Below are 13,124 nucleotides of genomic sequence, written 5' to 3'. Positions count from 1 at the left end.
CCACACTCGACAGGGTTTGGCCGAACAAAGACAGCTCTTGTAATCTGGTGAGGCCCATTGGCCTTAAGATATCTGAAAACAATCGTAGATGCACCATGGGATCCCTAGATTCATTGAACCGGTCGATATGTGGCATCTTGAATCGGTCCGGCAGCGTCACAGCTACGTCGGTATATCCATCTTCAATATCAGGGATGGTCTTGACTCCTTGGGATTTCTTGAACAACTTTTCAAGCTTGCTCAACTTCAACACGGTAGGGTCCACCTCGCACTCAAAAGGTGAATCCGACAAGTTGATTGGTGTTTTAGATAACTGGGGCAGGATCTGGGGTGGGATCGGGGGCGGAGGTGGCCCTGTAGGAATGTCCATATCTTCCTGGACATTAGCCGTCTCCTCGAGTGTTGGGACCCCAGGTGGGGGAGGAGCTTGATGTGAGGCTGATGCTTCGGCTTGCTGCTGTAGCCGGGTGATTAGCTCTGCCTGCTGGGCCATGATCACGGCTTGCTGTTTGGCAAATTTCGTCTGGCAGGCAGCGTCTTGCTGCATGAGTTTCATACTTTCTTGGAGTTGACGCATCATTGCCTCCATCCCTGACGTGTTCTACTGATCCATTTAAACTACCAGTATATGTTCCCTTTCTGTGGTGAAAATTGAGGCCTCGGCCAGACTGTCCCCTGGTAGGGTTGACCACTGCTCTGGTAATCTCTGCTCGGATGCACTGCGTCTTCTTGACCTTCGTCTGATAACCGGGGGTAAAGAATAAAACACTGGTTGTCCGTCAACCAGATCCTTAGATCGATTAAGTCGACGACCTCTAGTCCAGAGTGTTTGGGGAATATCTGCCGGGTCGGAAGCAATTGTGCTAAACTGCCTAGCAAAAAGATAAATAAAGCAATAATAAGGAAATAAATAACTAGACAAACGGATAGCATAACGGCTTAAATTAAACACACAACACACAGTTGGACATCACAACACACGGTTGATAAGCTGAATACACTATTCCTCCAACACTTATTATTTATCCCCGAATCACAGCCCCCAAAAACTGAATTTGATACCTGCAGATAATTGATTCCCAAAGTACTGAACTGGTGCCCGCAGGCCTGATACCCAAACTTGTAAGCTGATATATGCATTCCTGTAGAGGCCAACTCTAAAGCACATAGCAGATAAGTGAGAGCCAAAACACCCCTATGTTGGGGTAGGGTTTCTCTGTCCTATTTTTTCAGGAGCTAGGGTTTCACAACGCACACAACGGTTTCAAACAACCTATAATCGGGTAAGCAATTTGTCCTAGCTTGGAATGGTCACTATAGATTTCGAATATGCACTAGGTCGAATGGTCAAAAAGGGTGCCCCGGTAAGACCGGGGTTTGTGTTCCCATCGTGGCAGAGCCCGTAACCGATCAACCTTATGGCACGCAGCCTCAGGCTAACCGCTCTGGAATAGCAGATGGCAAACACAGTGTCCTAGGTGCACCAATGCAAATGCAATGAAAAGAAACACATAAGTGTAGTTAAAACAAGATATCACGAGTTCGAGTCAAGTTCTCTAAGTCCCCAGCAGAGTCGCCAGAAATTGTAGACGTCCCTCAAACGCCCCGGGAGGGAATCCCATTTCGTTCATTTGGGCTCACTACAGTTCAGGACTCAAATTGTCACGGTTCTAAATCTGAACCAAAGAGTCCAAATCCGGCAAATCGTTTTGGAAAACAGATATTTTGTAAAGAAGTGCCAAACATGGACTACTTTGCCAGATATAGAGTCGCCACCTAAACATTTTTGTGGGGGAATTTAAGAAACCCTGACTCGTTTGCCTAAGGCCACGTGTCCATCATTACCAAAGTTGCCTCGGCTCGGGAACTTAGGTACGATTGGGGAAGGTCAGCTATGAGCACCCCCGCTCCCCCGATCCGAAGATCGGCCTCTACTAACCATGATATCTTGTTTTGAAAACATTATGCATTCTTAAACTGGTTATTAGCCTAGATTTACTACATGATGCGCACAACATACAAGTATAGACTGAATTCCCTGAATTAGAACAAAACATCGCATATTCGTTTGTTTTGAAAATGGATTGAAATTTGCTACTCGCAAGTAGGCTAAAACACGGGTTTCGATGAATTATTCCAACTCAAGCAACCCAACCTTCACCCACAGGCATTCAGGCAGTTATAACACATAAGCACATAGCCTCATGGTAAGCATGCTATCATGGCAACACTTACACTCATGCAAGGATGCTAAAACATAAATGCTTACCGAGTACTCCAAGCCAAAACAGAAACTAGTTAATAATCATATGCATGATCCTAGTTCATGTTAAGATGGCTAATGCAACACATGCAAGATGCAACTACAATAGGCTCGGCTATTCTAAGATGGCATATGATGATGCTACAACTAACACGTATTCAACTTGGAATTGAAATACAATGCAGTTAGTATGATGTGCCGAGCCCGGTGCATGCAAGACAAATGTATGGATGCACGCATGCATAGCATAAGGTATGCTAATTTAAATATGCCATAATACTAACCATTGAAAGAAGGTAAGTAAAAGGGAGAAAGAAGTGGGGGTTGGAAGACATACACACACTCACACACACTTATTACAGAATTGCCCTCACCCGGAGGGACCAAAAGAATAATACAAATTAAACAAATGATTAACTACTCTAGCTAATTAAATATTACAAAGCTTCTAATTAATTAACAAATTAAATACAAAACGAAAGTGGCTGCAGCCTTGCCTCGGAATGATGGGATGATGCATGCTCGGTTCGCCTCGCCTGGAAACCCGATACCATGTCACTGTTGCCTTTGTTTACACTGCCTTGCTCCTCTGAAATTTATGAAAGTTTCCAGAATCCTTCTAAATCACTCCCTGAGTGTTGTGGAATATCACCGGCCACAATTCAAATGCACCGGCCATGGGAATAGGCTTATCGACCAAATATTAAACCACCGGCTGGACACTGATGGTCGGTCGGCACCAAAAGTGGTCGGCCGGCCATTTCTTCCTGCAGAGCCCTGTTTTGACAGCAGTAGAGGACAGACAGTGCATGGCATGAAATTTTCAAAGCAATGTGTGCATGGCCACTCTCCCTATCATGCTATGGGCTCAAGGGAGTTTGGTACTCGACCCTCGGACCACCAATCGTGCATTTCAATGCGTGATGGTCCAAGAAGTCAAGTATGCATTTCAATGTGAATGAATGCAACAAGACACATGAGTGCCACACACCCTATCATGTTGAGATCAAGGACATCGGCGGCCGAGGATTGAGGTGCGTTACGTCACTTTGAGTACGAACGCCCCTCATTGCTCATGCTTGGTTTGACACCCCAAACCAAGCAAAATGTAATGCAAGTATGCAATATGACTCAAGTATGCAACATGTCTCAAGCATGCAATACGGGGCAAAGGTAACAAACATGCCAAGTGCAATGTGCCAAACATGCAAGATACAATGCAATGCAACCTATCATGCAAACTAGGATATGGAATGCAACTAGCTAAACAACATGCAAACGCGCAAAGGTGAGACAATGCAAGCATCAAACCAAAGTAATGCAACATTTCAAAACATGCAATGGTGGACTTAAACCGCAATTGGGAGACCTCAGCCCATCCCAAAACAGTGGCCAAAATGATGGGTGAAGGCAACAAAAATGCAAAGCAAACAAGCTTACTAATTGGTCCATTACTTAGACCACAATGCACAACCTTCAAGCATGAGTGAAATGCGATGAATATGAGGATATGGCATTATAATAAACTCTAAAATCTCATGAGGAGTGATGCCAACTCAAACAAAACATGCAAGTAAGGCATGCAATAGGGCCCTAAACTTGAGGCCAACAAGGGGGTTCAAACCATAGCTATGACAACCAAACCCCGAAGGACCAAAATGACTAAAAACAGTCCTAGGGCATTCCAAAATAAGACTAGAGCATGCATGGAACATGGTCAAAGCGTGCCAAGAAATGGGCCCAAAACAAAGGGCATTCAATGCCACAAGGAGGGCACTCTACTATAACCACCTCAGTTGCTCATGGCATTGACTAGACAACCAAAAATAGAGTTTCAATACATCAAAATGTACCCCAAAACCCGCTGATATGGCAGCCCAAAGCCTCAAACACATAGGCATACACCAAGGCCCTAACATGGAGCATAAGATCACATCTCTTCAAGGCAATGAAAGGGTAGCAAATGCAAGCATGTAAGCACAAAACATGGACTGAAATGGCATAATAAGTGATTCCAAATCACTGAAATAGCCTAGGTAATGCAAGCTAATGACTCACACACTCAAGGCTCACAAGCGAAAATGCAAAGAGGCTATACCAAACATGATCAAATAAGCACCCAACAGACCTTAAGCATGACGAAATATGACCAAAAGCCTTATGAAATCAAGCTAGAACATGAAAGCATGGAGGTCTAAAGGCAAGATGCATTTCTAGGCAAAATGGAAGAATACAAGGCAAGTATATTATGCATGCAAGGGGTCAATAAACCAACATAGAACAGAGGTAAAACATGCTAAATAAACTCCAAATAATCTCTGAAACAAGACCAAACAAAGCTAAGCATGCATGCTACCTTTATGAGCCAAAAACATGAACAAATGAGACACAAAGGGAGAGGGGTGTCCCTCCCCTATGAAAGCCTTCAAAACCCCTTCTTCACCACTGAAAATCCTCTGGATTTCAGTGGTGAGAAGGCCAATGCACAAAAGTATTCAAAGCTTAACCATAGAAGGCACAAAAGAGGGAAAACAAGGCCTAAGAGGAGGAGGTGGACCCCAAACACAAAAGAGACCTTAATGAAACATCTTAAGCATGAAATATCAGAGTTTTTATCAGTTATACACAAAGCTCAAAACAGCATGCAAAGTAGGTTAAAAGCTAGTGCAAGATTGAAGAATATAAAGCAATAGTGTTAACCCTTGAAGAACACATCAAGAACAGCAAGTCCAGCCCCCTTTTTCTGATCAAAACCAACTCAAAACTCCAAGAACAAACTCTCAACACCTCAAAAACCAAAGTATGGTGTAATACTAGGTGTCTTAGTGCAAAACTAGGAACAAAACACCCTTGTGGGCCCTCTAACACACACAAATGAAAAGAGAGAGGGAGATATAGAGAGAGAGAGAGTGGTGTATATATGCTATATAACTCTGATTTGCTGAACCTCCACAAATGAGAGGGAGGGCCCTCTTATATAGACAAGGCAAAGGCCTAAGCTTCCAAGAGAAGCTAAACAAAAGGGGTCAAGGCTTCTTAAAGAAGCTAAGGCTAAGGGGCCAAGGCTTCCTGAGGAAGCTGAGATAGGGGTCTAAGCTTCTTGAGGAAGCTAAGACAAAGGTCCAAGCTTCCTCAAGAAGCTAGACCAAAAGGGTGCAAACGGTGCAAATTCCTCCATACACGTGTATGGAGGACAGGTCCGTGCACTCCAGTTGGCACAGCTGGCATGCACAATGCCTGAAAAAGGAAAAAAGGAGGTATCGGCCAAAAAAAGAGACTACCGGCCAAATAAATGGTCGGCCGACCACACAAAAAAGCCGATACACCTAAGAAAATACCGACCGACCAAACATTTGGTAAGTAGAAGAAAAACAAGGCCGGTGGCATCATGCCACGGCCGGTGGGTTTTAGGGATGGCTAGCAAGCCTCTTCCCATCCTCAGAAGCACAAAACACAAGTCCTTGGTGCAAAACCAAGCACAGAACAGGCAAGTTAAGAGATCCTGAGGCAAGGCGCGTGGCCAAGGCCTCCGGGAACTCATAACGAACACGAACATGGATGATCACCGAGCGTTCAAACGGTGACGTCCAAGTCTTGAGGACGGTCAAAAATGGGGTGTCTACAGTTGTGATACCCCTGTTCCGTAATACGTTAATTGGTCCTTAATACGGATGTGATTATGCGTTTTGATATGATTTTGGGTGCCATCACGCGAAAATATGTGATTTTGAATTTCTATCTGTTCACCATAGGAATATCTGTTTGATTATCTATTTTGGAAATTAAATTGAAAGCCTTTTCGGCCACAGAACCCGAAATTGATTACGCCACTGTGAATGGCATAATTTTTAGAGCCTACGGTGAAATTTAATTGAAAAATTGATTCGAGCCAGATTCAATTGATTAGTTAATGAATTAACGCCATATTATTTATTATTATTAAACTTGACTAGTGGGCTTCTACATAAGGGCCATTACACTTCAATTCCTCCCCTTTTTAACACTTTGGCTGATATTGAACTCAAGAATAGAGAGAGAGAGGGTTGGCCTTAGAGAGAGAAGGGAGTGAGTTGTGCGGTTTTGGCTTAAGACTTGGGAATCTTAAAGATTAAGTCCAAGAATTGACTAGAGTTGGAAGACTAAGGCTCCTAGGTGAGTAATCATCCCTTGAATCATGGGTTTTTATTTGCAATTTGTAAATTCAAAGTTGAATGATGATAAAGAGCATGAATTGACTGGATTTTGTTGTATTTGAAGTCAATAGAGGCATGCATGTAGGAAATTGCCATGAATTTCCATATTTGAACACAATGTGTATAATCTATGTTGAATCTTGTGTGAAATCCATGTATTTGGCCACCTCCTCACCAATTAAGTTGGGAATGATGAACATCTCCCACATGCATGTACAAATCATGGGAGTGTAAGTCTTGAATGTTTGAATTTGAGCATGTTGGTGATGAGTTGAGATAATTTGGGGCATGCACGTCGATAATTCAAGAAATTGAGCTTCTTAATGTTGTAATTTGGTATTGGTATCATGTTAGTATGTGTATATGTGATATTTGAGCCATTGCATGCAAGAAATGTTGTTTGAAAGTCAAATTGGAGCTCAAGAACACAATCTGGAAAACCCAGAAAATTGAGGTTCGCTCGAGCTGGAAACCTGCCGCTCGAGTGTAAATTATGTGCTCCCAACACTGTTGCAGACATGGTATCTGCTCGAGCGGGGAAGTTGACGCTCGAGCGCGGAGCCATGTAGACTGGCCTTCCACTCGAGCATCCGAGTTTACGCTCGACCGGGGATTTGACGTAACCAGTACTTTTGCAGGCCTTAAGGGTCCGCTTGAGCGGGAAAGTCTACGCTCGAGCGGGGACCCTGTTTTCTGAAATTTTGAAAATGCATTTTGTGTTCTATTTTCCGTTCCCTTTCACTTCTAAGCACTCTTAGGCATGCCTTGAGCATCGTAAATGAGTTAAAGAGATAAGAATGAAGCCTAAACAGGAATACGTGAATTAAAGAACGGATTGAATTATTTGTGACCCATATGTGTTATGTGATATGCAGGGTCAAGCTCTAGGGAAAATTCATAAGCCGATCACTGTGAGTAATATCTGAAATACATATTGTTGTCCAATTTCTTACTTCTGTGTAAGTTTTGTAAAGTTCATTAATATTGAATGGTGGACAGATATATAAGGCCTATGAGCCAATTTGATATAAAAGGCCTATGAGCCAATTTGATATGAAATGCCTATGAGGTAGTTTGATATGAAAGGCCTATGAGGCAGTTTGATATGAAAGGCCTATGAGCCAGTTTGATATAAAAGGCCTATGAGCCAGTTTGATACGAAAGGCCTATGAGCCAGTTTGATATGGAAGGCCTATGAGCCAGTTCGATATGAAAGGCCTATGAGCCAGTTTGATATGAAAGGCCTATGAGCCAGTTTGATATGGAAGGCTTATGAGCCAGTTTGATATGAAAGGCCTATGAGCCGTTTGACACGAAAGTGTATATGGACCGGAGGCCGTTTGATAATAAATATGGGCTGAAGGCCGTTTGATAATAAATGTGGGCCGAAGGCCGTTTGATAATAAATGTGGGCCGAAGGCCAATGGATATGAATGAATTGGGCCCGAGGCCGTATGATGTGTTTGGAACCTCAATTACGTAACTTACATATGCTTATGTATGTATGTATTTGTTAGAAATGCAAATTGGGCCCAAGGCCGTTTGACGTATATTGTTCCAATGTATATTCTTTGTTTGATATTATTCACTGGGCTATCGCTCACGCTCATTCATGTGTTTGTAGGTGAGCCAAGAGGAGTCCAAACCCAGCCCCAGTGAAGTCTATATGGAACAACAAAGGTTTTGAAGAGTCAACCCTTGCGTCTCACGCATGAGACTCGCCTTCGCCCTTTTGTTATGCATTTATATTTTGTCATGTTGGCGAAGTTTTTGTATATGTCCGTATATAGTTTTCATGGGTTGACTTAGTCTTGAATGATCCTATCTGTACAGAACGTTATGGTACTGTATTCTGTTGTGAGTTATTAACCTGTATTTGTATGGAATGTTATTATGTGCATATAAGCACGGTTCTGTGGACAAAGTTTTAAATTGCTTCCGTTTGACCCCTCTTACTCTGATGAGTTTCGTCATATTTGTTTTGATGCCATAGGTAATCTCGTGATTACTGGCCGGTTATGGCCTTAACCCATAGGGGCGGGTTCATGTCATGACAACAGTTGCCCCTCTTTGACAGAACTCGAAAGTCATAATAATGACGGGAGTGAATGTCAAAGCCCAGAGACGACCCATTTTTGACAAGGCCGAAGACTTAGACAAGTCATACAAGCTACAGATAAAGATATGCACCCGGAGGCAAGGGCAAAATGTAAGACAATGCACAAAGCCGAGCATAACTTATGATCATGCAAAGAAAGTTGTAACGAAGCATATACATACAATAAATGCAACAATTTAAGCAATCGGACAAAAATCCAAATACATTATAATGCAGAAAGGATGTATGAGAATTATGTAATTTTCGCTACGTTTCACGCGGAGAATACAATACATGTGCGGTTCGTCTGGTCGCGCCAGCTTCAAATGAGCCGTACATACAATATCGTGCTTGTAAAAGAGAGAAACTTAACAGGTGCAATATTGTTAGTAGTATGCATAACAATGTAATTGAAAGTGCGTGACAACGCAAACCAAGTGGGAAGCATAACAATGCGACTCGGGGCAAGCATAACAATGCTATGAAGGCACAGACATATGTAAGTAAAGAACACGTGACAACGTGCACAATGCGTGAAGATGTAGACACATGTAAGTAAAGAACACACGACAACGTGCACAATGTGTATAAAAGGGAACTTGAACACATGTAAGCAAAGCATAATGCGACAACACATGCAATGTGTATAAAAGGGACTTGAACACATGTAAGTAAAGCATAACACGACAACGCATGCAATGTGCATAAAAGGGACTTGAACACATGTAAGTAAAGCATAACACGACAACGCATGCAATGTGTATAAAAGGGACTTGAACACATGTAAGTAAAGCAATATGCGACAATGCATGCAATGTGTAAAGAAGGGACTTGAACACATGTAAGTAAAGCATAACGCGACAACGCATGCAATGTGTATAAAAGGGACTTGAACACATGTAAGTAAAGCAATACGCGACAATGCATGCAATGTGTAAAGCAAGCAAGGTATGAACACATGTAAGTAAAGTACACGCAAAAACACATACAATGTGTATAGAAGAAACTTGAACACATATACACATGTAAGTAAAACATACAGTAACGTATACAATGTGTACAGCAATGCGAAAAGGGGACATATTCAACTGAAACATGGTAAAGGCATGTTATTTATGATGTTGAGATGCGACTTCAAAGTAAGACGAGGCATCGCTCGACGCAAGATGTGTAATGAACATAATTGAAGCGATTTGTGGAATTCGCAAGATATATAAAAGGATACGAGGAAGGATACTCTTTGCGCGCACCGAGCATCACACACAGAAGACACGACTTGAGGTCAACTCGAAGGTCTACCAATGTTCCAAAAAGTGCACTTCCTTGCACTGTCTTGAGTAACGAAGGTGCCAAACCACATAATTGACCCGAACCAGGGCGCGGGATGTGCATCGTCCGCAAGGGGAGGTTACCAGTATCAAACTCGATACTCTGCTGCCCTGCTCTCCTTTTGCTTTACTTTCCTTTTTTTACTGTTAGTTTTAAGCACATTGCACTGCCTCAGGCAGGTTTTCAAAATTGCATATTTTTGCAAAAGACATGATGGAAATGAAACAGCTATTTCGTTCAAAAAGGTGTTATATTTGTACTTTCTACGCATCGTATCGCGTGGTATCACATAACAATGTGAATGAAATTGAACTCTGTTTGAAAATCAAGCGTTTGCCTCGTAATAATCAGGTAGTGAACCGACTAACAACTCGATAAGTAAAACAAAGAAACTCGATAAGCTAACCAAGCGCGAGTACAACTCGATAAGCAAAACAAAAACTCGATAAGCTAACCAAGTGCGAGTACAACTTGATACGCAAAGCAAAAACTTAAAGAAATGTGACATACAACTCCATAAGCGAATGGGCGCGACTCCGTAAAAATCAAACATCGGAGGGCATTGGAAGTGGTGCCAGTTCCAAATTCCCAGCATCCTCAACACACAAACAGCTCAAGGAACAAGAAGAAGACCACCGGCTATAAGGGAAAGCCATCGGCCTCAAGAAATGGCCATCAGCCAACAGCTTTGACAAATCGACCAAAAATTGTGGTCGGTCGGCACTACTTTTGGCCGGCTGGCCATGAATGGCAAGAACCGCCAGAATGCTAAAACTTGTCCTCCACCCACATCTTATCCCCTACAAAAAGCCTCAACTTCGTAGCTTTTCTCAATCCAACACTGATTTGCTCCAAATAGAAGAGTTTCTTGCTCACAATCTCACAGCTTGGATTGTCAACTTGGATGGCTCGGAAAAGTTGAATTTTCGGGGCTTCGATATAAATGCACTATTCACTCTGAGTCATACTCCGCTGCACTTTCCATTTCTCCATGCCGCGGCTATGTTTTGGAATCCGGTAACACATGTCTTTAGCTTTGGCGGGCAAGAGGTGTGTCTTACCTTCGAAGATTTCCAAGCTTTGATGGAATCTGAGCACAACGAAGAAATCTTACCTCAGCTTCGCTTTGGCCACGCCCAAGCCTTAGGGCGAATGTGTGGGCTCACAATGCACGATGCTCGCCCCTTGATTTGTAACGGAATGCTGGATGTTCCGAGTTTGATTTGCCGGTTTTCTGATGGCAGTGACCGCGGTGACCATCATTGGCAATGCTTTCGACGACATGCCCTTTGTTTGTGCATGCTATCTCATTTCTTGTTTGTCTCGGGCTCCGGAGGATCTAGTGTCCGGTTGATCGAGGTTGCCCAAGGTTTGAAGGAGGGCAAGAGCTGCATTGCCATGATATTGGCTGAAACATTGAAGGGCTTGGACGCTTTCCATCGCCGAGAAACGACCAGATTTGCGGGGAGTCCACTACTGCTGCAGGTAATGTTTCCTACCCAATCTCACATATGTATTGCTCACATCACTCGGCCCTTAGGCTTCGTTTTTCTCGCAAAACCCTTTTCTCACTTTTCTCTCATCGTACATCTCTCTATTCTTTATTCTCTCATTTTTCGTCCCTTCCCAGGTGTGGTTGATGGATAAGTTGCAGGTTGTGGACTCTTGCCCAGCATACTCAGCTCGCGGCTACTTCTTCCGGCAACGCCTAGTCGATGCCCTTGATGAGGGATGGTGGTTCGATTGGATGTGCAGCTTGTCTGCGGACCGCATTGCTTGGCGGTGCCCTTGGCTCAACCTACTGGCAATGAGTTACAACATGTCCCGGCAGACCGGGATTCAGTTGATTAGCTTGGCGCACTGTGTGTTTTGCTTTCCTTTTCGGTTCCAGCGCCAGTTCGGCCATGATTAGATTTGCCCGCCGGAGGGAATAGAGTACCCAGCTGCATTCCCAGTCCAAGGTGCGCAGCTTGCTCGGTACGCCACAGCGTGGAGGACTAGAGAACTCTTGGCCCCCGCTCCCACTTTCAGTTGCACTTTGTCTGATGAGTGCATAGATTAGCTTAATGAAGAGGCACAGATTGGGCCCAGCTTGGCATCAGAGGCTTCGACTAGCTCTGGGAGGGGGCGCAGGAACGCCTGACTTATCTATGCCTCGAATTTATTGCTTTATTGATACTTTCAAGTTTTCTTTATGAAAAGCAACTTTAATTTGTATGCAAGAGCATGAGAACTCTGTATTGAAATCAATGAAATTGAAGGTTGTGGGTACTGAAAATTTTCCGCTTTGGTCCAAAAATGGTCTAAGTTGTAAAAAGATTAATTTGAACAAAGTCAACTTTTATTAAAACTTATCAAAACCATTTTCGATATGGATCAGAACTGGACAAACCTGAGATCTGTCACTGAGATGCACAACCTCGGATCCCAGCAACTGGAAAGTTGCCCCTAGTCTGAATAGCACTGTACCAGAGATCACTACCGAAGCTCTTGAATGTTGAATAGACAAAAATGACCGAGGTGATCAAACGGACAAAGTTGATCGGGGAAAAAGTTTATGGCTGAACTTCAGGATGAAGTTGCCTACGCATCCCAAAGATGGAAATCAAGCCTTACGTAGTTCAGGCTTGGGTTCACTCGAGTATTTTCACTCTCCTTTTGCGCTCTAACTTTTGCCAAGGCCGTCCTTTATGGGTTTTCAACCTTGCGAGCTCAGTTTTTATAATTTCAAATTTTCTATGCTCTAACTTTTGCCTAGGTCGCCCTTTCGGGTTTTCGGCCTAGCGAGCCTCTCAGGGGTAGTATTTCTTCAGCTTGTCCATATTGATCGACTGTGAAAACTCTAGGCCATCTAGGTCCATCAGAACCACCGCTCCACCTGACCATATAGATTTGATGATGTAGGGACCGGTCCAATTGGGTCTGAACTTGCCCCTTGGGTTGTGGATGGAAGCTCGGTTGTCCTTGAGCACCAAATCTCCTTCTTTCAAATTCCGGGACTTAACTTTCTTATTGAAAGCCCTGGAAATTCTACGCTGATAACCTTGAACATGGTACAGTGCTTTCAGTCTTCTCTCGTCCAAGAGCATGAGTTCTTCAAATCTACTCTGCTGCCAATCTGCTTCGGCTATCTGACACTCAGCCAATACTCGCAAAGATGGAACCTCAATTTCAATAGGTAGAACGGCCTCCATCCCATAAACCAATGAATATGGAGTCGCCCCAGTAGAAGTTCTGATTG

Source organism: Camellia sinensis, chromosome 4 (assembly GCF_055761805.1).
Source record: "Camellia sinensis isolate YWXY chromosome 4, ASM5576180v1, whole genome shotgun sequence".
Lineage (NCBI taxonomy): Eukaryota > Viridiplantae > Streptophyta > Magnoliopsida > Ericales > Theaceae > Camellia > Camellia sinensis.
Note: the sequence above shows the minus strand (reverse complement) of the source record.